The sequence below is a fragment of the Panthera tigris genome, chromosome C2, assembly GCF_018350195.1.
Source record: "Panthera tigris isolate Pti1 chromosome C2, P.tigris_Pti1_mat1.1, whole genome shotgun sequence".
NCBI classification, from domain to species: Eukaryota; Metazoa; Chordata; class Mammalia; order Carnivora; family Felidae; genus Panthera; species Panthera tigris.
The window spans coordinates 78,549,877-78,575,081 of record NC_056668.1 but is presented as its reverse complement, the minus strand read 5'-3'; the positions used below and the strand labels follow the sequence as shown (position 1 = coordinate 78,575,081).

The window sequence follows — 25,205 nt, the reverse complement described above, 5'->3', positions numbered from 1 at the left end:
CCCCTGGCAGTGATGGAGCTGAGCAAGCGGCTCCTGCTGAACACCATGCAGAAGCCAGCCCCTGCCTGGGAGACTGGGGTGGGTGAGGGGTTATCTATGGTGCCTTGGCCGTGGTCTCTGGGGTAGCCTTTAACTGATTTATTTGCCAGACCTTGATGAGTCCTGGGCTCCGAGGTGCTTGTGTGTTACATTGCACAGCATCACTCCATCCAGGCCTTGGTTTAAAGAGAAATGCACAAGGCTGACTCCTGATGTTCTTCTTTTTTCAACAGCATCTTAGTGGAAATGATTAGCTCTGTGTCCACACAGAAGCACACATCACATTTGCAAAGTTAAAGAGCTTTCTTGCCTGGACTGGTTTCCTTATTTCTTTCATCTTCTCCCGCTATTTAAATATCTGTTTTGGTGGTAGCCTTGCTCTGAAACCCCATGGTCCTCCCCTACCTTTTTTTTTCAATTTAAGAAATTGAAAATTTAAGAAATTTTTTCAATTTTAAGAAAATAAACAGCAGAGTACAAATCCAGCTACATATATATGTATATATGTGTGTGTATGTGTGTATATATATATATATATGCACATATATGTATATATATGTACATGCATATATGTGTGTATATATACATGCATATATATGTACATATATGTATATATGTACATATATATGTATATATATACATATAAGTGTGTATATATACACACACATATATTTATGTGTTTATTATGTATGTATGTATTATGTATTTATTATTATTATTTTTTGCTTAAGGTGATTAGACTTTACCGTTATAAGTACATATGAAAATTACATTTTAGGCATATCTCTGCTAAGATATTGTCATTGTCCATTTTGATACCCATTTCTTATATGCTGTATAGCCAAACTAAAGTATAATGGTGATAATGATGGGTGTCATTAGACAGAAGGTTGGAGGTGGTTAATAACCAGTTCTACATATCACCATTTGTCACGGTGAATAACTGGTCTGTTCTCCACACAAAATATCACACTGGAGTATAACTGTTAAGGTTCTTTTCACACTGTGGAAAAACTACCAGGAAAGTCATACATTGCCTTTCGGTGAATATATTAAGTACCAGTTTAAAACTGTAATTTGTGGGGCGCCTGGGTGGCTCAGTCGGTTAAGCGTCTGACTTCAGCTCAGGTCACGATCTCGCGGTCCGTGAGTTCGAGCCCCGCGTCGGGCTCTGGGCTGATGGCTCGGAGCCTGGAGCCTGCTTCCGATTCTGTGTCTCCCTCTCTCTGACCCTCCCCCATTCATGCTCTGTCTCTCTCTGTCTCAAAAATAAACGTTAAAAAAAAAAATTAAAAACTGTAATTTGTGGTGTTTCATAGTTTGAACATTCATATTTCCTTATAAAACTCTAAGCTGGAATTTTATTGAAATAAAAGATACCAATTGGGCACAGACTTCTGTTGAACCAGCAGGTAATAGTTTTCATTTGTAAGTGCAGACAGGGCCCCTTGTGAATTTTGGAAGGTGTTTCTCGGCTTGGTCCCTGGGTCCTCACCCAAATGTCCTAAACTGTGGAGTCATATTGGAGTCCAAGGCCATAGAAGGGAATTGGAGTGCATTTTGCTGTACTGAATCACACATTACTTAAGTAAAGTAAAACATCTTATAACTTTATTCACAGAATATTCCTTACTGAGATAACCTGAAAGTGTGTAATGCCTTAAGCTTGAACAGCAAAGAAGTAATTGTGAGAAATACCAGACTATGAAGTCCTTGAGGCAGGATTATCTTTTGTTTCCTGACATATAAGGGACTGACAAATTCATATTTACTGAATAAATGAGAAATGTTGTCATCAAGTTCAGTAATGATGTAAGTATCCATACCCTACAGGTCTGTCAGATAATCCCATCTGGATTTGACTTTGGGCTAGTGCATGGTAAAGGTAGAGCTGCTTTCTAATTTTTCCAGAGTGAATATGTATTTACATCAATACAAAATATGTACAACTGAGGCAAATGACTTTTGTGAAAGACAGCTGAACGATGGCTGTTGATTCAGCTAACGTTTCAATACTATACTATTCTGTTATTTTGGGGATGGTATAAAAATTAAACATCAAGTTATATTCTGTATCCTCTATAGAATTGCTGAATATATTACTCAGTGTTTCCTAACACAAAGATCAATGTGATAAATTCTTTGAATTCAGCGATAGGAGACAAAAGTTACCTAACTGATGAACTGATAGATATTTCCTTTCTTCAGGAAAAAAAAAATGCAGGATTATCATATGACTCTTTTTGCTTGGGCTTCTATGATTCATCTTCTCCTTCCTTTACCACATCAGGTTTCTGATACCTCCTGACCAGAATTTGAAATGTCATAAATAAATGCCAGTTATAGGCCATTTCAAAACTAATTAATTCCCTAAATCTAATTCATGCTTTTTAAATGAAAATAAGCTTTGAATCTGTGTACATATATGTGCCTGTAAACACCCACAAAATATGTAAACTTCAGACTTTTTAAAAAGAGGTGGTTTAATTCTAAGTGGATTCTTTGCTTATATTGGTAGTAAACACTGGTTCCATTAGAGTAACATACTCTTTTGGTATAAATAAAATATAAGACTTAAAGTGGGCTAAAGAGATAGAATATTTATTTGTCTCTCTCTTTTTTTTAATGTTTATTTATTTTTGAGAGAGAGAGAGAGAGAGAGAGAGAGAGAGAGAGACAGGGCATGAACGGGGGAGGGGCAGAGAGAGAGGGAGACACAGAATTCGAAGCAGCTCCAGGCTCCGAGCTGTCAGCACAGAGCCCGCCACGGGGCTCGAACCCACAAACTGTGAGGTCATGAGCTGAGCCAAAGTTGGACGCTTAACCAACTGAGCCACCAGGCACCCCATTATTTGTCTCTTTTAAGAAATGTGGAATTTCTTGAAACTTGAAGTACTTGTAGCCATGTGCACAAGACCATTACCTGAATCATTGTGAAATGTCTTGAACTCTTTTTTTATATTGGACCACTTATATGAAAATAGTGGAGAATACTGCTTCCTAGATGCTGCTAGATGTGCTAAGCTCCTTAGCAGTAAGGAATCTTCTTGGCTCTCTCTGCCACCCAACCTACACAGAGTGATGTTTTACTTCCCAAATGGCCAACTTATGTTAAATTGATCCTTACCCAGGCAGTCAAAGTGAGGAAACAGTTTTTATAAACAGCATCCTGGATGACATAATATTCTATGTAATATTAATTTTAGGGCTCCTTTTCTCATCAGCCAACCCAGCATAGCTAAAAGTTATGATGTTCAACTCTGTTTATGGGGAAATCTATTTTAGCAGTCACTTGTAGATCAGACCTCACAACCAGCAAGGGAAGAAAAAAGAGGGAGGATTAGAGTGGTCTGTTTGCAGCTATGTTAGAACAAGTTTCCTGGAGCTCCTTCTGAAGGAAGGGTATGAATGGAGATGTGTCATTCAGGCCATCACTTCTCTACCATTATCCATCATATTCGATGAGCAAAAGAGAAAGAAACAATGGGAATTACGGCTGGAGCCATGAGAAAAGGACTAAAATGTATCGTGAAAACTGGGACTCCTAGAGAATGGCTTTGTGAGAGGGTAAATGGGATTCAAGAAGGCGGTGGCCATTGTATATGATTTTCCAAGAACTGCTTGGAGTTTCTCTCTCTTATTCATTGATTGATTTCTTCACTCATTTATTCACTTTTTTCCCCCTTTTAACCATTGATTACTGAATTGAACATAAAATTTCTGTTGAATTGTTGAAAAATATTAAAGAAGACCTAAGTGAGTAGAGAGACATCCTGTGTTCATTGCTTGGAAGATGTAATATTAAGATGGCGTGCTCCCCCAATTGTTCTACAGGTTCAAAGCAATCCCTATCAGAATTCCACTTTTCTTCTTTGTAGAAGTTGACAAGCACATTCTAAAATACATATAAAAATTTAAGGGACCAAGAATGGCCAAATTAATCTTGAAAAAGAAAAGTAAAAGACTCACACTTCCCACTTTCAAAACCTTACTTCAAAGCTATAAGGATCAAGCCGTGTGGTACTGGCATGAGTATACCTGTAGGTCAGTGGACTGGGATCGAGAGTCTAGAAACAAACCTTTACTTTTATGGCCTCCTGATTTTCAACAGGGGTGCAAAGACATTCATGGGGAAAGAATACTTTTTCAATTGGATATCCACATGCAAAAGAATGAAGTTGGATCTGTACCTCAGATCACATACAAAAATTAACTTACATTGGATCAAAGACATAAATATAAGAGCTAAAACTATAAAATTCTTAGAGAAAATATAGGAGTGATCTTAATGACCTTGAATTAGTAACACCAAAAGCACACACAATTGAAGGAAAAAAAATAGATACATTGGACTTCTTTGAAAGTAGACACTTGTGTGCCTCAGGTGACACCATCAAGAAAGTGAACAAGCAACCTATGAACTGGGAGAAGATGTTTGCAAGTCATATGTCTGATATAGCCTATGTTAAGACTCTTACAACTCCAGGAAAAGGCAGATAACCCAATTAAAAAACAGAGGATCTGAATAGATATTTCTCTAAAGATCCAGAAGAAGCTAGCACACATAGGGAAAGATGCTTGATGTCATTAGTCATCCAGGAAATGATCAAATGAAACTACAATGAGATACCCCTTCATACACACTTAGATGGTTGTAAACAAAAAGACAGTAACACTTGTTGGCAAGGATGTAGTGAAATTGGAACTGACATTCATTGCTGGTTGATTGTAAGACAGTGCAGCCACTTTGGGAAAAGTCTAGCAGTTTCTCAAAGGATATGACATAGAACTATCATGAGACCAAGAAATTCTATTCCTATTATATTCAAGATGAGTTAAACATATATCCACATAAAAACCTGTACATAAGTGTGCATGGGAGCATTATTTGTAATAGCTCCAAAGTGGAAACAACTTAAATATCAATCAGTTGATGAATGAATAAACAAAAGGTGGCATATCCATAAAGTTGAATATTATTTAGCTATAAAATGGAATGAAATACTGACACATGCTGTAACTATGGATGGACCTTGAAAGCATTACTCTATAGGAAAGAAGCTGGACACAAAAGACTTTGTATTGTATGATCCCATTTATATGAATAGGCAAATCTATAGACACAGAAATATTCGTTACTGGTGGCTGGGTGGTGGGGAGAATAGGGAGTGACTACTAATATGTACAGGAGTTGTTTTGGGAATGATTAAAATATTCTGGAATTAGGCGGAATTAGCCAATGGTATTGATTTCACAGTCTTTGAATATGTTAAGAACCAGTGATTTTACATTTTTGAAGTAGATTTTATGGTATGTGGATGCTGTCTTAATTGAAAATATTTTTTTAAAGCTCTGTGTTGAGCAGTATGCCTGGAATACAAGTATAAAATTGTGCATGGCCCCTGCCTTAAATAAGTTCACCATCTATTGGGAAAATCCAGACTGACAATTACAGCAGAGAATCCATCCTAGGGAAGAAGCATGTACAGGCTAGCTCTAGAGAGCAGAATAAGGATCGGTATTTAGAAGCAAAGTGGTCAGCAATACAGTGTAAGGACAATGCCTTTCTAACAGTAAGGGCAGTTAAAGTTCAAAGTAGCTTGCCTTAGAAGATAGCAAGTTTGCCTTCACTGGGGGCATTTGGAATGATACTCTGGCATTGGCCAAGTGCATTTTTTAAGCTTTCTGAACCTCATTTATTAATCTTGGTTAATAACATATCTCAGAGTTGACATGAGGATCACATGAAGTAATGGGTGTGTGTCTAACGTGTGAATACACTATCTTGCACGTAACACTGTGATCACTGCCATTCCCCCCACCATCATCATTATCAAATGAATTTTGGCAAGAATTCTGGAAAGGAATTCAGGCAACAGATGGGAAAAATTGATTTGAATGATGCTAGTATTTCATGGTACTCGTATTCTTGGTTGCAAGGCTTGGAGTTTTCTGTTCCCTGATATAAAATTTGGAAAGAAGTACAAAAGACCTTGATTATATTCCAGGTCCCTAAATTGACTATTTCTGTTTCTAAGACAAACTACTCAGCCTCAATAATGGCTTTGTGCTGTTTGCCGTGATAGCTAGTACAGATGTGTGATTTATTAGCATTGTTACTGACAAGAATCTCCAGTGACCTTGGAAGACGGCCTTTGTGACTATCAGTAGAACTCTGGTTGACACTGGGAAGGGTTGTAGGTGAGACAGTGTGAGGGTCAAGCAGAAGGAGACCACTTCCTTGATTTTGCAAAGAACATGTCATCCCTTGAAAAGAAACAAGTGGAACAACTTGTTTAGACCTCTGGAAACAATTATTTAAGATGTGTTAAGAGGTCCAGAATTTCCGTGATTGGCCAGGACATCTAGTGGATAGTTACTACCTCTCTCTGGGTCTGTTTCAATATCTATCTGTAAATTGGACCTGAGGAATGATGTCGTTTCTTATGGTGATTCTAGCTTTGAGTTGCCATGGCTTTTGCCCCACATAAAATAAAAAACTCTATTGATTTTCCCGTCCTTTTATTACTTAGTTATAGGCAATTTTTCTTTAAGATTAGAGTTGAAGTTGATAGAAGTCACTGTGTGCAGCCAGAGGGAAGTTTCTGCAAACTGAAAGACAGAGTTTATGTGTTTTTCTTTAAGATAATTTGAACCCAAATTCATGGTGTTCGAGATGATTTGGAACCTATCTCATAGCCTTTGAGATTATTTGGAAGACAGTACGTTGCTGTCCTCTATCCTTTGTCCAGTCCTTTTGGTTATTTCTGTGGCTTCTAATGCATAGACTGGAAAGCCAGAATTAGAGCAATAACCAGTCTTGTCCTTTCATCTGACATGTGCATGAATCATCAACATCTGTTTCTGTGCATTACACCATAATCCCTCTTGTAATTGAGCAAGGTTCACTTTAAAAACAAAAATCATGACTTATGAACTTGTCACAATTTAATAAGCCTATCATTGGACTCTTGGTATAATTTGTTCTTATTATATCTCTCGATTGCAGAGACTAAAGCATGTAAAACTATGGTTAAGTTACTGTTTGTCCTTCAGAATGCCCTGGAGGGCTTGTTACACACAGATAGCTGGACTCACACCCCCACCCCAAAATTTCTCCAGTGGGGCCCAAGAATTTGCATTTCAAGAAATGCTCAAATGGTTCTGTAGTTGGGACCACACTTTGAGAACCTTCAAAGCTGCTTGTCAACTAAATGTTTTGTAAATAGCCCCTTCTTCCTCCTTTCTTTCATCTCTACAGCTGTATTAAGGCTCTGCCCCCTTGTCAACAACAGACACTAGCCTGACGTCTTCAGTTCCTGCGTAGGAAACCCTTACTCAGAGAAATGTCTTTGTCTGGCTACATAGTAAGTTGACAGAACCTACAAGATTTGTATTGTTGTCGTTCATCAAGCATGATCTGCAACTGCGATTCTTGGACTGAGCATTTAGGTTTAGAAAACTAGAGTTCCACTTGTAGCTTGGCCATGTTTGGAAGCGTGAATTCAGTTATTTTATCTCTCTGAACCTCATTTTTATTACCCATGATATGAATACATTCTCTGACTACCATCTATGTTTCTGTGAGTAGTTGATGGCATACTATGCATTGAAGTACTTTGTAAACTATGAAATGATATACAAATATTTTTTTCAACCTCATCCCAGTTATGAGATGCAGTATCTTGCTAAACATAATGTATTTTATGATAAGCATATCCTTCCCCCACTCATCTAGGGTAAATACCAACTTTGCTAACTTCTCAGGAGGAAGTAGTACAGTATAAACTTGCCACCTTTTGCATAGAATTATTTCATTTCCTTCCTACATTGAGTTATTTCCTAATTTGCTTTCAAAGGAAGCAATTAGAACTTGTCATTTAACTATTTCTGCATCTGAATACATACATGTATGGGAGATGTAGTCACATGTATATTCACATTATGAATTTTTTTCCTAGTATCCTGGTAAGATACCCTAACAAGTCACATTCATTAAGAATAAAATAAGTGAGTTGCTATTTTGCTAGAAATTAATCTCTTTTTTTGGCATTTGCCGTGGAAAGAAAACTGAGTTGTGCCAGGAGAAATGGATTCTCCTCCCAGTTCTGCAATTAACAGGTTGTGTAAAATAAGTCAGTTCCTCTCTCTAAGCCTCAGGTCCCCATTTGTAAATGATGTTAGTTCTTACTCATTCCTTCCACTCTCAATGTCTATGATGTTGCAGTTATAAGGCAGCTTTTAAATGATGTCTCTCATTTTCTTGAGACACTCCGAGGGAGTACGTATGTTGACTTGATTCTATTCTAGTAGAATAGAATCTTTCATGCTTGAGGCCTAACTGACATTTGCTTTTGTCTTGATGCAGTAAAACTCCTCCATACCTTTCCTTTAGGATACGGCTGGTCCCTATGGAGACCTCTCTAGGTTTCTTAAGGCTATATTTCTGTTGGTGTGCTTGGAAATAGAAGAAGAGGATTATGGTTTTTTTTTTTTTTTGCTTCCTTGGATGGATTTGTCAGGGGTGGGGGGTTGGCAAGACTTTCGTGTTTTTAGTGAGCTTTTCCCTTCAGTAATATTCAGAGGATCTCCCTTATTAACACATAGTAAAAAGTATTAGTTCTATGTTGTTGTGCAACAAATTGTTTAAAAACCTGGCAGCTTAAAAAACACATTTTCTGATGTTTTTCCATGGGCTAGAAATCTGGGCACAGCTTAGCTGAACCATCAGTTATCTTCCAAGTCTGCAATCAGGGTATTGTCCCAGAGTCTCATCTGAGGGCTCGATTGGGGAATGATTTGCTTCTAAGCTCAGGGAGTTATTGCCAGGTTCAGCTTTACCTGGGTTGTTGGACAGAGGGCCTTAGCTTTTAGCTGCCTGTTGGTTGGGGACTGCTCTCAGCTCCTCACCGTATGGACCTCTTCAATATGGCAACTCATTACATCAAAGCATGGAAGCTTGGAAGGCAATAGGTAGAGTGTGTTCATAAGATGTAAGTCATACTCATCTGTGACCTAATCTTGGAAGTGACATCCCATCACATTTACTGCATTCTTTTTGTTAGAAGTAAGTGATTAGGATCAGACCCCACTCAGGATGAGGGGATTATGCAAGGCTGTGAATATAAAGTGGGAATCATCAGTGGCCATTTTGGAAACCTGCCTACTACAGAACAAGGTAGAATTAGACTTATCATCTGCAGGGATGTAGCACAAACATCAATTCACTTGTGGAATCTGGTGGATGTGTGAAGTTAAGGGGTGGAGAGAGCAGGTGAGATATCAGGAGAAGAATGCAACCAAGAAGATGTAAGCGGTTATGAAGGCTCCAACAGATGTAGGAGGAATTGCACACTCTGAGAACATTAGAGCTGGATTGGGTTTGGAGATCTTTTGATCTATTTTCTCAAAGAATCCAAGGCTTATAGAGGGTCACAGTGATGGTAGCTGAGCGAAGAATTGGGCTGAAGTCCTCAAACCCCTTTCTTCAGATTGTCAGCTTGTTATTATGGAAATACCTCTGAACTGGGAGTAAAGAGATTTGTTCTTGTAACTTTTGATTTGCTTGTGAGTAGCTGTGTGACCTGGATCAAGTTACTTCCTTGAGTTATGGTTACTCAGTCTACATGAAGCTATCATTTGTTCATGTATATTTATGTGCTTCATGAACACATTAGCTCTTGTTTGTGAAAATCCTTTATAAACTATATAAAATTCTTTATAAACTATATATATTATTCTTTGTCAGCCTTTAGAAAAAAAGCATGTGTTTTGCTGAAATTAATGACCTAAGTTTGAGGCAAGCAAGCACCTCCTCCTGCCACAAAACATGAGTATTAGTTCATTGAAATACAGATAATTTTATCTTTTTCTATGTCAGTGTAAGTCATCTATTGGTACGTGATGAACTACCCAAAAACATAGCACTGTTTATTTTACTCATGAATCTCCAACTTTGGTAGTGTTCCATGAGGATGGCTTATCCCTGCTCTGGGAAACCAGCTCAGATCACTTGGCTTGCGGGTGGAAAATTCACTTTTAGCTTAGATGAGTAATGACCAGTGTTTGCTACCAGGAGCTTGGCTGGAGCTGTGCATCTGGAACCATGGTTTCTTTCCATGTGCATCTTCCACAGGCTGGTGGGGCTTCCTCATAACCTGATGGCCGAGGATCACAATCACAAGGGCAGATGTCGCCCAAAGGGATGGTAGACATGCATGCATTTTTTATGACTTAGTGTCATATAGTGTCATTTCCACTGTAGGGTGTTGTTTGAGGTAGTCACAAAGACTCACATAAGCTCAAGGACAGAGGACACAGACTCCACCTTTGGATGGGGTTGTGGCAAGGTTCTATACGAACATGTGTGCAAGAGATACTGTTGTGGCCATCTTTAGAAAATACAGTCTGCCATTGTGTTGTATTATATTCTATCATGCCATAGTCTATCATATCATATCAGAATGGTTTATGTTATATTGGTTTCTATTATTAAGTACTTATTACGTGCCAGACACGTTGGCAGTTCTGTAAGTCTCTTAGAGTTCACTTAATTCACACAGCAACCCTGTGCATTAGTTGTTATTCCCGTTTTCACAGATGCGGAAACCAAAGATGTTCATTTTAAGTCAGTTGTCTAAGGTCAAACCAGCTCGTAAGTTGCAGAGTTCAGATTTAAATCCAGTTGATCTAATTCTGGAGCCCCTACATTCAACCCCTCTGCCAGATTGCTTCTATGTTTTTCTCTGTATCTATATTTCAAATCACGCCCCTCCCATTCTCTTACCTGCACTTTCTGCACCCCCGTCTTCATCTGTCAATGTGAGCAAGAGTGAGTGGACAGAGAGGCAGACTGATTAGGGAGGAATCACATGCAGGAAGTAATACCTTTGGAAAGGATGGACCTGAGCCTGTCCTTAGGCACTCCAGGGGTTAGTGCTAGGAGGCCCCAAGAAAGGAAGCCGCATGTCACCGGTTCTGTTCAGAGTTTACAGTGGCTGTGATTGTGCCTTTAATTTAAAAAGACATGTAAGAGTCTAAGGAAATCCAGGGAGAACAGCTAAGTAAGAAGAGCTAGATCAAAAGGAAAGAAAGAAAGAAGAAAGAAAGAAAGAAAGAAAGAAAGAAAGAAAGAAAGAAAGAAAGAAAGAAAAAAAAAAAAGAAAAGAAAAGAAAAGAAAAGAAAAGAAAGAAGAGAAAGAAAATGGAAACAGGGCCAATATTTGAAAACTAACGGAGTTGAGAGGTGTCTATCCTTATCCCACAGAAGTTCAGCTCTGGAATCTCACTGGATGATCTGTCTAATAAATTAAATCCTACTTGTTTCTATATTGGGATTATTATTATTATTTTTTTTTTTTACCAGAGTCCACCTCACAAATTGAGAAAATCACAATTAGGTTTTGTGCCAGTGAGTGTGTGTTTTAAAAACTTATTTATTCATTGAATTGTGTACTTCCATTTAACCAGCAATTGTGAGGCCCCTACTGAATGCAGGACACTGCAGATTAAAATCAAGGGAGCGCAGTTTTTACCTTTGCCCACCCCACAAGGGACTTCTAATGTAGGCAACAGATGAGTAAACAGATGACAGGATATATAATAACTATAATGACGAGTGAATGAATAAGTCTCTGTGAATTCACAGAGTAAGGTGCTCCAATCGCCTTCCAGAGAGATCAGAGGAGGCTTTTTAGAAGTGGCATTTAAGTCGATATATTAAGGAACTGGAAATAGTTCAGCCTGGTTGGAGCTCAGGGTATGTAGGGCAAGTGTCATGAGATAAGCCTGGAAAAGAAGGCAGGTAGATAGGTTTCTGCAAATACATCTCCTACTTCTGTCTTCCTGTCTGCCTGTATATACAGTAATGACTCAGTACCAGGAATCTCAGGCTACACTCAGCAAACATACGTAACATTGCATTTCTCTGTGATCCTTCTACCTATCTGTCCTCAGTGCAAATACCAGCAACACCTGAAAACTGTCAGGATGGGGGCTGGAAAGTCTTATGTCCCATCAGGATCAAATCAAAGCAGTCCTAAGTCAGTGAGTCCGTTAGGGCCACGCTTCTTTCCTCCAGCCTCTCTTCTTCATAGGCTGCCAGGCCTGTAGCACTGTCATGCGGTAACACTCATGATTTGGAAGTGCTTTACTACACAAAGCACATTCACATTGTCTCTTGTTTCACTTAGCACATGTGAATTAGTTGTTAACTCATCTGAAATAGGACAAAACTGAGGCCCAGAAATGCGATGATTTAATTTCACCAAACGCACGCACACACACACACACACACACACACACCACCACCACCACCACCACCAACAACAACAACAACCACCACCTAGAGAATCCAGTGGTTAAATTTGTTTCTTCTGCTTCTAGTACCTAAGTGGTCTTCCCATTAACTGGGAACTCTGTTCAAATGAACCCTGAACTGGAAACTTGGTGCATAAAGTGGCTTAATGGGTAGAACAGGTTTTTATGGGAATATGCACTTGGGGGTTTCTGGAGCTTTGCTGAGTACCATTCTGCTCACTCTGGAGGCCACTGTGAGGCATCCCTATCTCTAGTGTGGAAACCAGTCCCCGTCCACTGTGGAAACTTTCCATGTCATACCTCGGAGCTTCCAGGAAAGACCTAATGACCATTTTGTTGCCTAGAGTGGGAGTAATGTTGGAAGGGTGCCACCATGCTGTGGGGTCAGCCTCACCATTCTCCCCCTGATCCAACCATGAGTTCCTGTGGATCAAAGCCAGGCCCATGAGAGAATAAAGGAGAGAATGAAAGAGCCGGAAGAGGGTGGAGGCAACATGGCACAGTGGACAGTGCCTGTGAAATCTCATCTAAATCCTGCCCCTGACTTGTTACATGATTTTTTGCCAGGCAAGCGGACTTCCCTTCTTGTGCGCCAGCATTTCCGCTCACAGTACTGAGGATTTGGACCCCAGGTCCCTCAGGTTCTAATAGAAAATATCCCATGAGGTCTTCATTCCCTGAAGAAGGCACATAGCTTGTTCCAACTCAGGCCCTAATAGGGGGATCAGCCCTACCGCTTAACACTGCCTTTCATGACCTGCTCTGGTAGATGTTCTGAAAGTGTCATATTTCATGAATAGAGGGAACTTGACCTGGTGAGTTGAGCAAGTTATCATCAGGCAGGAATTCAAGTGCTTACTCACTTTTTATCCCTGATTTGTTTCATTGTGTTTAGACATTTCCTTACACTTCCTGCCTTATTTTGCTGCCTTAAATATGGGGATAATAAATGAGGAAACTCTTAGGGTGAAGAAGAGGGAGGGGAAAGACCGAATAGGAGGAGGGCTGCGGGTGTAAAAATGGCCAGCCCCTGTGTCTCTTGTTCTAGAAGAATCAGGATAGTTTGGATTCACATCTAGAAAGTGGCAAGAGGGGCAAGGTAGAAAGCAGGAGAGGCATAGCTGATGTTGATGGCAGAACTTTTTGTAAAATGCTGCATGTTTCAACTTGCCCTTGTCCCACTCTCCAGCATGGGAAGGGTCCTTGGAGGTCTTACGTTTCAAGTCCCCTGGTCTTACAGAGGAGGGCGTAGAGATCTGGCTGGGGACTGACTCTCCCATTCACATTGTTACTACGCATCCCTCTCATAGAATGCACACACTGGGAGGCAGTGGGTGCAAGGGCCAGGTGGTCCTAAGATGCCTCAGTACTAGTTTGGCCTGTTCTGGATTCACCTAAATACTCATTACTTTGCTTGACAGTAAAGATTAGATATAGTTGGTGAGAAACCAAGACTCTTGCAGGAATGGCAGGAGATGAAACCCTCCGATCATGGCCATGATATTTTAACAGCGGGGGCCACTGTCATTCCTGGAACATATGTGGTTGATGTGTTTAGAGGCCTTGAATTTATGAAAATAATAATGAGATGTTCCAACACAAAGCGGTTTCCCATGTTAGCTGGCTGTCGGTGGACAGCTTAAGAGAAATCTATATTCCGTTGTTTTATTTTGTTGTCCTCATTATTGATTACATTGAGGGGCTGGATCATATTAAGATATGATTACAGTACCAGAATATATTAACTCTCCCTGTAAATTAAAGCTCCACATTATTAATTGAAATCCAGGAACAATATAAATTGATGGAGCCTCACTGTGTTGCTGCTACCTCTTCAAATCCCCCCCCCTTTTTTTTTGGCGGGGGGTAGCATGGATGTCTTCTAAAGGGATTAGAGGACGTTGGCTTGCCTGATAGCTCAGAAATCTGCAAATACGATTTTCTAAAAAACTGATTTTATATAGTTTATGTATTTTTGGTAGCTCCAAGCCTGACTGCCAGAACATTCTGCTTTATAGTAATGCTCTGGTTTTACCACTGAAAGCTGTAGCATTGTGCTTTATCTCATTATCTCCAGATTGCAGCATCTGAGATGTAGAAAGACTGATAAACCTAATAACTATAGACTCTGCTTACCTGAGACTGAGTAGCTCAGAGGCCTCCACTACCGCCCATTTCTCCTTGGGGAATAGGTTTATTTTTTTCAATAAAAATTAAGTTTATGCTCTCATGACCGCCTCACACCCTTTCTCCAAGTGGGTAAGAAACAAACATGCACAGGCTCACACATCTATTCTTGTTCCCTGTTTTGCAATTTCTGGGAAGAAAAGGCCTTAGAATGGGAGAATAGATTTAGAAATTTAATCTGAGGATGTGTCATTGTTGTGGTATGAGATATCTAATTGCCCTTCTGCTTGTCAGGATATGTGTTTTTAAAGCTACTATCCATCAAGGCCTTTATTTTTAATTTTAATCTAGCGTCTTCCCACCTCCCTGACCCTGTTTTCTCTCTTTTTTCCTTCTCCTCCTTTCCTACTTCTCTCCACTACCTTGTATGCACACAAGTAGACCCACATCCACTTACACAGCAGTATGGGTGGTACAAACCTATATGCACACATACACGTATGCACACATGCATACAGCCATGGACACACAGGTACACATATACACACATATGCCGTGTACATGCTTACACGCTTACATATACACACGTGTGCACACCTGTTAACTACGTAATAGTCTTAGTATTGCCTAAGTTCTTATGATTTGTCAGGATATCTGTTTGCATACATTGTCTTATTTAATGTCTAAGCTTGGGAGGTGATACTTGCTATATCCCTGTTGAACAGATGAGGAAACTGAGGTTGGCGGAGGGTAAGTAAATTTCCCAAAGCCATATATCTCATAACTCAGTGGTGATTACAACTGTGGCTCTCTGGTTCCAATGCCCATGCTTCTGTCTGCTGTACAGTGGTACCCTGAAATAGTTCCCAGAAAAGAGTTAGCCCCCTAAAAGAAAGGATTTCTTCACAATGAAATCAAATTTTTGTACATTGCAGTTCATGTCAAGTAACTTCTCTAGACAATGAGGAGACATTTTATGGTGGATCTAATCCAGACTAGAAACCGGAATGTGTAAGTCCTTTATCACTTTCCCTATCTCTTCCTGGTGATTTGGGGCAGGTACCTAAATGGGGGAAACGGTGCAGTTTATAACCTCATAGAAACGTACTTAAGTTCTGTTGAGATGGATGCCGAAAGAAGTCGGTGAGAACACATGCAAAAATTATCTACATTTGGGGTCTGGCTACTCCTGTTCTTTACCTCTTACACCATCTTCTCCTCTTGACACATTCACCTAGTTGTTTGCCCAGGGAGGGAAGCCATCTCAGATCGCATCTGTGGCCTCTTGTTTATTCTAGCAAACACTTGGACTGGCTTCGCTATGACCTCACTGCAGGGGTATTCGGAGCCAAGGCACGGCTCTTAGTTGGCGTGTGCACTTCCCACTCACTGCAAGAACGAGTAGTTTAGGGCTACCCGGAAGTGTCTTCTCCAGAGCACTGCCACATATGTATTGTCCTTAGTAGAAATGAGAACAACTGAGACATAGTGGCAGAGCTAACATTTAGAAAATAGGGCTTATAATGACCATTTCAGTTCTTTTCCTTCACTAGTTGATCATTCCCACCTTGGAAGCTGACGGACACGTGAAGGCTCAGGATTGGTGTGCGTTCCAATACGGGTACCAAATGTTAAGGTCTACTGTTGGGAAAGGTAGCGTTGGTGATCTCTGTCACTATATTTACACCAGCAGTGAGTACACTGGTCACGAGGCTTTCCTGAACTTTGTGTATGTCTCAGATTCTGTAGTATTTTCACAAGGTACTTTTATGGTAAGAGAAAAAGGATGCTCTTTGCTGTTAATGTGACCAAGATACTTCAAAGTCAGTCTTATTTTTTTGGCATCAAGAGAACCCTCCTGCCCCCATTTGCCACTCTCCACAGCTTGTTAAATTGAACAAGACTTCTGTGTTACAGTGATTTGTCCAAAAATTTAAAAGTATAATTCAACATAGAGCATAATAAGAAATCATATAAAGCAGGAGCCAGCAAAGCCACAGCCTTTGAAAAATAAAACAAACAAAACAAGTCTTTGGGTATTAAGCATGGTGGCTGTGTCCTAAGCTCTCATTTATTTTTGGCAGTTGGAATCTTTCAAAAGCACAAATTGCTGGCCCGTTACACTTGCAGGCTTCAAGTTACTGGCAAGCTGACTGGTCAGACTGTCGGTTAGGAGTGGTGAGGCACATTAGATTGTGGCGAGAAAGTTGTCTGAACGAGCATCCCTTATTTCTAGAAGAGAGGCAGAGGTAGCTGTGCTGCCCAATTCATGAGGTGGTGTATTAAATGAGATATCAGGGAAAGCAGCTCGTTAAACCTTAGTTGGTGTCCGTGTATCTTTTGGCAAAGTGTCTTCTTATGAGCCTCAGGGAGCTTGTTGGATCTGGAGAAAGAAACTGGGTCATAAGATGTTCTCAGTAACAATTGCATATATTTCTCCATAGAGAAATAGTGTCCAAACTATGAACTCTTGTAGAGAGTTCCTATTTTATTATTAAGTTTAGTAATAAACCTAGTTTCTTGTAAAGCATCTAGTGTTTCCAAATATTTTTAAATGTGTTGGCCCCTCATCAAACCAATAGGTCTATATGGGAACAGATCCTGTGTGAGTTAGCAGGCTATAAAAATAAACCTTCCCTTTAGGACCTTAACTTTAGTAGGGAAATCCTAACATAGGCACGGACAGAGAAGGTAGAGGAGGAGCCATAGGAGGAGAATGTAAAATACACGTCTGTGTGTGTTGGGAGTAGGAGGGATGGTGGTGGCTGTTGAAGTCACTTTCCGCCAAAGAGATAGATTATTCTCCCCTGAAAAAAAGTCACGCCTGTGCCTGGCCTTTATTTCATGGTCAACTATGGGCATTGGGTGATGCCGGTGAGAATGATGCTCTAGGAGCAGAGATATAAGCAATTTCAGGAAACCCTGTGCCGTTTAGCATTGTCTTGGGAGAAGGGTACGAGAAGGGAGGAACATTAAGAGGTCAGATTAGAAAGATGTGATTCCATCTTGGAGGTCCTTTCACCTCAGGTGGAGCAACTTGTGTAAGTGGTTTGGATTAACTGACAGAAAATTGTGCGGTGTTCCTGGGGCCTTCCTATCTCTCGGTTTCAATTTCCCCATCTGTCAAATGTCAAATAAGAGTTTTTAACCTTCTTCCTTTTTTTTTTTTTACTTTGTTTTTTTTTTTTTTTTTTTTGAGGGAGAGAGAGTGCGTGTGCACATATGTGCCTGAGTGGGTCAGAGGCAGAGAGAGAGGGAGAGAGAATCCCAAGCAAGCTCCAGGCTGTCAGCACAGAGCCCCTTGTGGGGTTTGAACCCACAAACTGGTGACATCATGACCTGAGCCGAAGTCAAGAGTCAGATGCTTAACTGACAGAGCCACCCAGGTGCTCCAAGAGTTTTTAGCTTTCTAACCTCCAAGTTATGACTCTGATCTCTGATGTTTCATAAATCCTTGAATAATTTCATCTTAGCCTCCCGTTAAGATTACTTATTCAGTACATATAACTGTACTGGTTTCTGTAGTAGACAGTATTGTAGTAAATACCCGGTGGGAACTAGGACTGAGAAAACAGTCATGTGTTGCTGATTTAACTATGATCTGGAAAACTGTATGAGAAGTAAGCATGGGCCATCATCAGCTCATGAAACTCATGGGCAAAGGCCGGAAAGTGTGAGCTTGACCTATGTTATCAGTTTATTATTATCAGTCTATTATCCCTGTGACAGTGTCACTAACTTGGTGACTTAAAGCGATACATTTCTTTATTATCTTCAAATTCTGTAGTTTAGAAGTCTAGTTACCTGTCTCTTCACCAAAGATAAAGGTGTTAGCAGAACTGCTTTTGTTTCTGGAGGTGCTAGGGGACAATTCTGGGGGCTTTTCCAGCTTCCAGCGGCCTCCCGGATCCCCTGGCTTGTGGCCTATTCTGAAGGAAATTCCCAGTCCTTTCAAAGCCGGCAACCTTGTATCTCTCTGACCTTTCTTCTAAGGGTATGTCTCCCTCTGACCACAGCTGGGAAAGGTTCTCTGCTTTTTAGAAGTCATGTGATCCGATTCGGCCCGTCTAGATAATGCAGGAGAACCCTTCCATTTCAAGATTTAATCACATCTGCAAAGTTCCCTTTGCCAAGTAAAACAACACGTGCACAGCTTCTGGGAATTCGAGTGCAGATATCTACGACTGAAGTGTTATCTCACCTACCACTGTCTGTTTCTGGGAATGTCAATGATCACACATGGTTAATGCATAGACAGTGAGGCTGTCCCTGAGAAAAGGGATCAGTAGCCAGATTGTGGACTGTGTTTTGCGCTTCATGTAGAGTTCTGAGGTTATTCTGATGCCAATCGGGAACTATTCAGTTTTTTTTTAGCACAGGGGTATTTAGTCTGTAATTAACTGTCCAAGTGGGTAGCTCTGTGGTACCCAACAACCCTTTGCATTTATTTCTACGAGAAAAATTGAATCTATTTTTCGACTCCACACACTGGAACACAATTCAGTGCCATCATTATATTCTCACCATTCTCATCATTAATATTCTCACCTCTTTTTACCACGTTCTTTTTCTACATCGTCTCCCTAACTTGATTGTCTTGGAGTCTGAGGGAATGCCATTCATGGTCTGTGAGTTGTTGGGTAAAAAGTTCAGGAAGGTTTTCATTGGGCAAAGGTGTTTCAGGTTCTGGAAACTGGAACTTGGTCACGGCAAGAGGTATTTAGGAGGACAAAGAGATGCCTGTTCCTTGCAAGGGCAGCCCGTTGAGTTTGTGCTTTCTGGAGCTGACAGGGCCTGCGTGAGGAGGGGGATAGCCTCTTCACATATTTAACTCAGGCAAACACCCAGTTTCCTCTCAGGTCCCCAAGGAGCAGATCTAGGATGTCTAATGACAGAATTGGCACTGAATCTCTGCACGTTCAACGTAAGAGTGGGTAGTTAACTTGTGTGCTTGTTCAAGAATGATTCGTAATGCAGAGGAGGAGCTGGCGAATAGACGAAGCCTAGTAAATTGAAAGATTCTCCTGATGGAACAGGGAAATTGAGATTTATTGTTTAGTCAGTTTTAATTACAGTGTTGTGTTGCAGAGGAAAGCAGCTAAACAGGACGTTGGCTTGTAACACCACCAACGTGGAATCAACCTCAAAGGAGATGGTTGTCAGAGCAGTGTTCAGTGCCCGAGCTTTTACCAGATGAGTCACTTGTGTGAAGATATCTTGACACAGATAGAATCGAGGTGCTCACGTTATATCTGATCACAGAAATGTTAATGCAGAATAGCAAACTGGCTTTGATCTTCATGGGATTGCAGGCTGGGGAAGAAAGAGGGGGTGCATTTTTAAAGGTCATCTCTACTACTTAGGAGAAAACACATTTCGTGCCCATGTGAGACTGCCTTTCAAGATGGGAAATGAGTCCATTTGAGGGAAAACTGCAAATTGTTTTCTCGGTGTGAATTTTGTGTTAGCGTGTATGTGTGTGTGTGTGTGTGTGTGTGTGTGTGTGTGTGTGTGTATCCATGCACGTGTGTTTTTGGAAGAGTTTAGCATCCTAAATAGTTATTACTTCTGTGTTGTAGTTGATGACATCTAACACCCACTGTGGTGCATGGAGAGGAAGAACCTTCTATCTCCCACTTTAGGTGTTAACAATGTGGCATAATTTTACAAAAAAAGGCACACAATTTCAAATGTGACTTCTTTCCTAACTTGTAAGTAGAGTTGACAGCAATGAATTTATCTCCTCTGTGTAAACTCAGAAAGAGTATCTTTTGAATGAGTGGTAGTTGAATTCATACCAATGAATGTTAGAGAGTAGAGATGAATCGGTGTTTATTTGGGTGACAAGGAGTGTCTACAGGGACGGGGCTGCTTGTCTGAGGTTGGATAGCAGGTCAGGGGCACTGCCAGGACCAGAACCAGCATCGTCTGACTCCCAGCTACATTTTGGTCCACTACAGCTGCCTCTCACGTTTGACAGTCTGTGACTCACAGTCCAAATCTATGGTGATGCATATAATATTTCACTTTGATTCTAAATCAGCAAGCCATTTTTAGAAGTACTTACACTGCGGCTTTACATTTTACACTATTCTTATGGGTTCTTCAGGTTGTCTTCTGGAACTCTAATAAGAGTGACCAGAGGCACCATTTATTCATTACAGCATTCCCCCCTTATCCATGGCTATGCTTTCTATGATTTAAGTTACCTGTGGTCAGCCCTGGCCCAGAAGTAGAGGGTCCTCCTTCTGGCCTGTTGTCAGGTTAGTAGTGACCCAATATTACATCACAATGCCTCCGTCACTCGCCTCACTTCATGTCATCATGTAAGCATTTTATCACCTCCCTTCATCACAAGAAGAAGGATGAGTATAGTCCAATAAGGTACTTTGGGAGAGAAAGCCAGAGACCGCATTTATGTAACTTTTGTTACGGTAGGCATTTTATCACCTCCCTTCATCACAAGAAGGATGAGTATAGTCCAATAAGGTACTTTGGGAGAGAAAGCCAGAGACCGCATTTATGTAACTTTTGTTACGGCATATTGTTATAATCGTTCTATTTTATTGTTATTGTTGCTAATCTCTTACTGTGCCTAATTTATAAATTAAACTGTCACAGATATGTATATATAGAAAAAACATGTATATGTATATGTATATGTATATATATGTATATATGTATATGTATATATATATGTATATGTGTATATATATATGTATGTATATATGTGTATATATACTGTTCAGTATTATCCTTGGTTTCAGGCATCCACTGGGGGTCTTGGAATGTATCCCTCATGGGGAAGGGGACGGGGATTATTGTATCATGACAAATATTTTGTGAACACCTATTGAATGGCAGGCTCTCTTCTAGAAGGTGAAGCTGCAGCTTTGAATAAAAGAAAATGTATTTCCCCAAACCGTTCATATTCCTTTGGGGAGAAAAAACAAGTAAACATTAAGTCCGATGGAGTTAAGTGCTGTAGAGGAAAAGAAAGATAAACACAGGAAGTACTTTGGTAAGAGTGCAGTAATAGTTGCTAGTTTGCATAAGGTAGGTAGAGAAGAGAAGGCCTGATGAGGGGGTGATATTGGAGCCGAAATCTCAAGTAGGGAAGGGAGTGAGCCATGCAGATGTTTGGGACAGAGGGGAGAATGTCCCTGAAGGAGGAGAGCACGAATGGGGGAGCCCTGGGAGAGGTGCATGGCCGGCAACTAGCCTGTTTCTGAAAGAGTAAAGTGGCCAAAGATAGCTGGAGCTGAGTGATCTTAAGGGGAGCAAGAAAAGAAGGGGTCGGGGATCTGTTGGGCCAATGATCATCATACAGTACAAGCTTGTGGTCTGAGTACAAGCTTGAGGACTGAGAAGTGGATCACTGGATTTAGTCAGGTCTTTTGTGGGGTTTGCCTTGACACAAACAGGTCTCACTGCTGTGTTGAGCTTCTGGCTCATACCTGATGTACTTTTCCTTTGTCTGGGTGGAACCCACGCTAAATAATGGTTAGATGCAAGCGCTCCGGAGTTACAATCCTGGCTCCATATCTTTACTTTTTAAGCTTACACAACTTATTTGACCTTCCTCTATGCTTATTTTTTGAGAGAGGAAATGATCTCCACTTCATAGCGCTATTGGGAAGGTTGGATGAGATAAATGCTTAGCACAGTATCTGTGACATAGCAAATGGCCAATAAATGGTAGGTCTTATGATTAAGAATAGAACAATCAGTAAGATTTAATGAAAATGAACCTGCCTTATGTTTTCTTCTTATCCTAAAAATCACATATCTCTCTAGAGTTGCACCTGAATGGTTGGCCTATTTTATGTTCTTTCTTTCTTTGTTTTTCTTGGGGGCATTTTCACAATCATTACATGAATTGACCACATTGTAATCTACTAGTTCTGTCTTCTAGATCGAGTTCCCTGAGAAGCCATATCCTGCCCATACCTCAAAACTTAATGCAGGGCTTGGCAGATCTGGCACTTTAGTCTTGATTAAAATGGTTTCTGAATGTCCTGGTGACTGATCAGGGTGTCACATGCAGGGTCATTCCAATATGCAATGTGGTAATGCTGGGGTAGAGTCCTAATTGCTGGAGTCTTACAAACGCGTTTTAATTTCTTAGAATTCTTCAGTGTCTTTTTAATCTACCATCCCCTCCCTTTACAGGCTATTGCACAAGTAAACCCTTGTACTTTTCTCACTCCTGTAAGGGGCCCCGAGCTATTACTCTGTTCAGTTGAACTGTGGCGTTGGTCTTGTTCTGTGGCGGGTACCTCTATGGCAACTACACATTCTTTCTCTTTCTAGTACCTAAGAATAAAATGAGGCCTTCATTTTGGATTTCTCCCTTTCATAGTTCCAGAAGCTCAAATAATCGGGTCTTTATTTTAAAAGTGTCTTCATGAGTTGGAAAAGAAAGGGAGGAGGAGGTTGATGTTTGTTTCCTTTCTCTTCTTTGAAATACATGAGTAAAGATAACTCTTCACAGATCCGAACTATAGCAAAAACTGTGTTTGTTGGATTCTGGAAACCTGTTTTTAAATCTAAAGCAACCCTGGGCCAGGAGGAGTGAAGTGGCAACAACTTCAGCAGCCGGAGGTGTATTTTTAAGAGCTGTGTCCCTCGATGGAAGGAGATACTGGGAGCGAACATCTGGTCTAATTCCTGTGCCTTCGTTTACCAGTTCGCAAAATGACAACAGGTGTTTCTTGGCTTTTTCACATAGCGTGCAGTCTAGGTGGTAAAGTGGTATGTTCAACTCCTCAGTTTGCTTTTTGAGGAGTAGTGGGTTGCTACTGAAAAGGCTCTAACGTAGTTCCCACTGACCTGTCCTTCCCCAGAACACCGGAGGCCTGTGCCCCGTTCAAAGGACCTTGGCTAACATGTTTACCTGAATAAGGATAAGAGTCAAGAAGAATCAGAGGGAAGTCGGAGACTTGTAGAAGGCTTATTCTATTGTTGCTGATGCCACAATTTAGTAAAGTGTGGAGAATGGGTTCGTGATGGTTTGGTGTTCTCTTTTCTGCATGTATGTATGCAATAAGCAAAACAACAGAGGACATGAGAACTGAGAGAGCCCGATGTCAGTACTTCATGTTAGAGATTCTCAAACAGGTTCAGAAAAGTGAACTGATTTGTGCAAGGTCCCACAAACCAATAAGGAGTGGATATCACCAATACCTTTTTAAAAAATTCTTATTTAAATTCCAGTTAGTTAACATACAGTGTACTGTTAATTTCAGGTCTACAATTTAGTGATTCCACACGTTCAAAAAACACTCGGTGCTCATCACAGCAAGTGCGCCCTTTCAATCCCCATCAATATTCTTGAGCAGAAAGCAAGTCAGGTATGTGTGTACAGGCGCGTGTTTACTCCCACCAGACACTCAGACCAAATATCACCTCTGCTCCCGGCCAGTAAGTTTCTTGTCTGCCTCTTAGTTCTTTGGTTCTTCTGTAGAAACACAAGACTTTCTGTTAAACTGACTTCTTTATTTGGGGTAAACTGTTATATACCAAAAGCATCAAGATGGAAACCTGTATCTCCATATCTCATCTTTACATCCGATGGTGGTACACTTTACTGAGCTCGTAATTCCTCCTATTGCACACATCTCCAGTGGACTCTGTAATTTCTAGCTCGTAATTTAAAGCTACCTGTAATACCTCATCATCACTGTCTACCTGGCACTGTCGTCCTTGGAACTTGCCTCCCACCCCATCTGACTTGATGTACACATTTCTTCGGGCACTTGTCACATCCTGTGCTCTATTACAGTTAAGATCAGCTGTGTGCATTCCCCTTCTCTGGTAAGACAGGAACCCTGTTACTTGTGGGGAGTAGGTTTGTGTGTGTTTCTGTCTCTGGATCTTCCATTGCATCCGACACAATAGGACTTGGTATGGGTTAGTCACTCAGGGAATGTCTGCTGAACAAATGAAGGCAATTAGGGGGAAAAAAATTAAACCCTCAACAGTCTTTAAAACAATCCAGTGAATAGATTTACCAGAACTGTGAGGCCGTAGTTATTTTGACATTTTTACCTCCCACTTGCTGTTCTAAATAAAAGCAAAATAAAACCATAGGTTCTTCAAATGTCAAAAATGAATTCAGTGATATAAAGTACAATGGGTCACACTGACTACTTTTGATTAACTTTCTGCTACTGAGAAGACATGTGTACATGACTCTGCTTTTCTCAGAGGAGCAGTGCCTTTGTTCTGTTCTGAATTCGTGGGGAAAAAGAGGAGTTGTTGATAAAACAAAGATCTTGACTTTGTCTCAAATGGGAGACAAAGAAGGCATTATGGAGATTAGGAAACAAAATATCTGGATTCTTGTACATGCGCTGCCTCTGTCTAGCTGTGTGTCCTCCCACCCGTCCCTTTCTGGGCCTTAGTCTCCCCCGATGTCACACGAGGGAGCTGAAGTAGTTAATTGCCAGCGCTTCCATCCCGCCTGGAATTCTAGGCTGGGGTTGAGGAGTAATTCCTTCCGATGACATATGGCCCAACCTTCAGCTCTTAATTGGCCCGCCATCATGATCACAAGTACCTGATTATTCACACACTTTTGAATATATGAATTGCATAAAGCTGTTCAGTGATGGTGAAAATTGAGTCCTAAATATTCTATCAGATGTATATGTAATGTAACCTATTCAGGATCTCATTAGGGTGTAAAATGATATGTGAAATATGCACCAAGCGAGAAA

At 40.6% G+C, this 25,205-nt stretch overlaps 1 protein-coding gene and 1 long non-coding RNA gene across 10 annotated transcripts in view; one reads left to right on the top strand and one right to left on the bottom strand.

Annotated features, from left to right (window-relative positions):
- Positions 1–25,205, top strand: part of LOC102953305 (LIM domain containing preferred translocation partner in lipoma) — a 673,846-nt gene that overhangs the window by 341,656 nt on the left and 306,985 nt on the right. Inside the window, exon 1 of one of the 9 annotated variants that reach the window (XM_042998797.1) lies at positions 20,815–20,868. The exons of 6 other annotated variants lie outside the window; for them this stretch is intronic. The gene's annotated coding sequence lies outside the window, so the exon portion shown is untranslated. Of the gene's footprint in view, positions 1–20,814; positions 20,869–20,889; positions 21,024–25,205 lie in introns of those variants that run through there. 2 more of the 9 variants (XM_042998795.1, XM_042998796.1) reach the window with 2 other exon arrangements.
- LOC122241994 lies at positions 16,522–20,771 on the bottom strand. Its single transcript, XR_006222129.1, has 2 exons — positions 20,694–20,771; positions 16,522–16,867 (listed from the first exon to the last, which is right to left on the bottom strand). It is a non-coding gene; the product is annotated as an uncharacterized LOC122241994 (long non-coding RNA).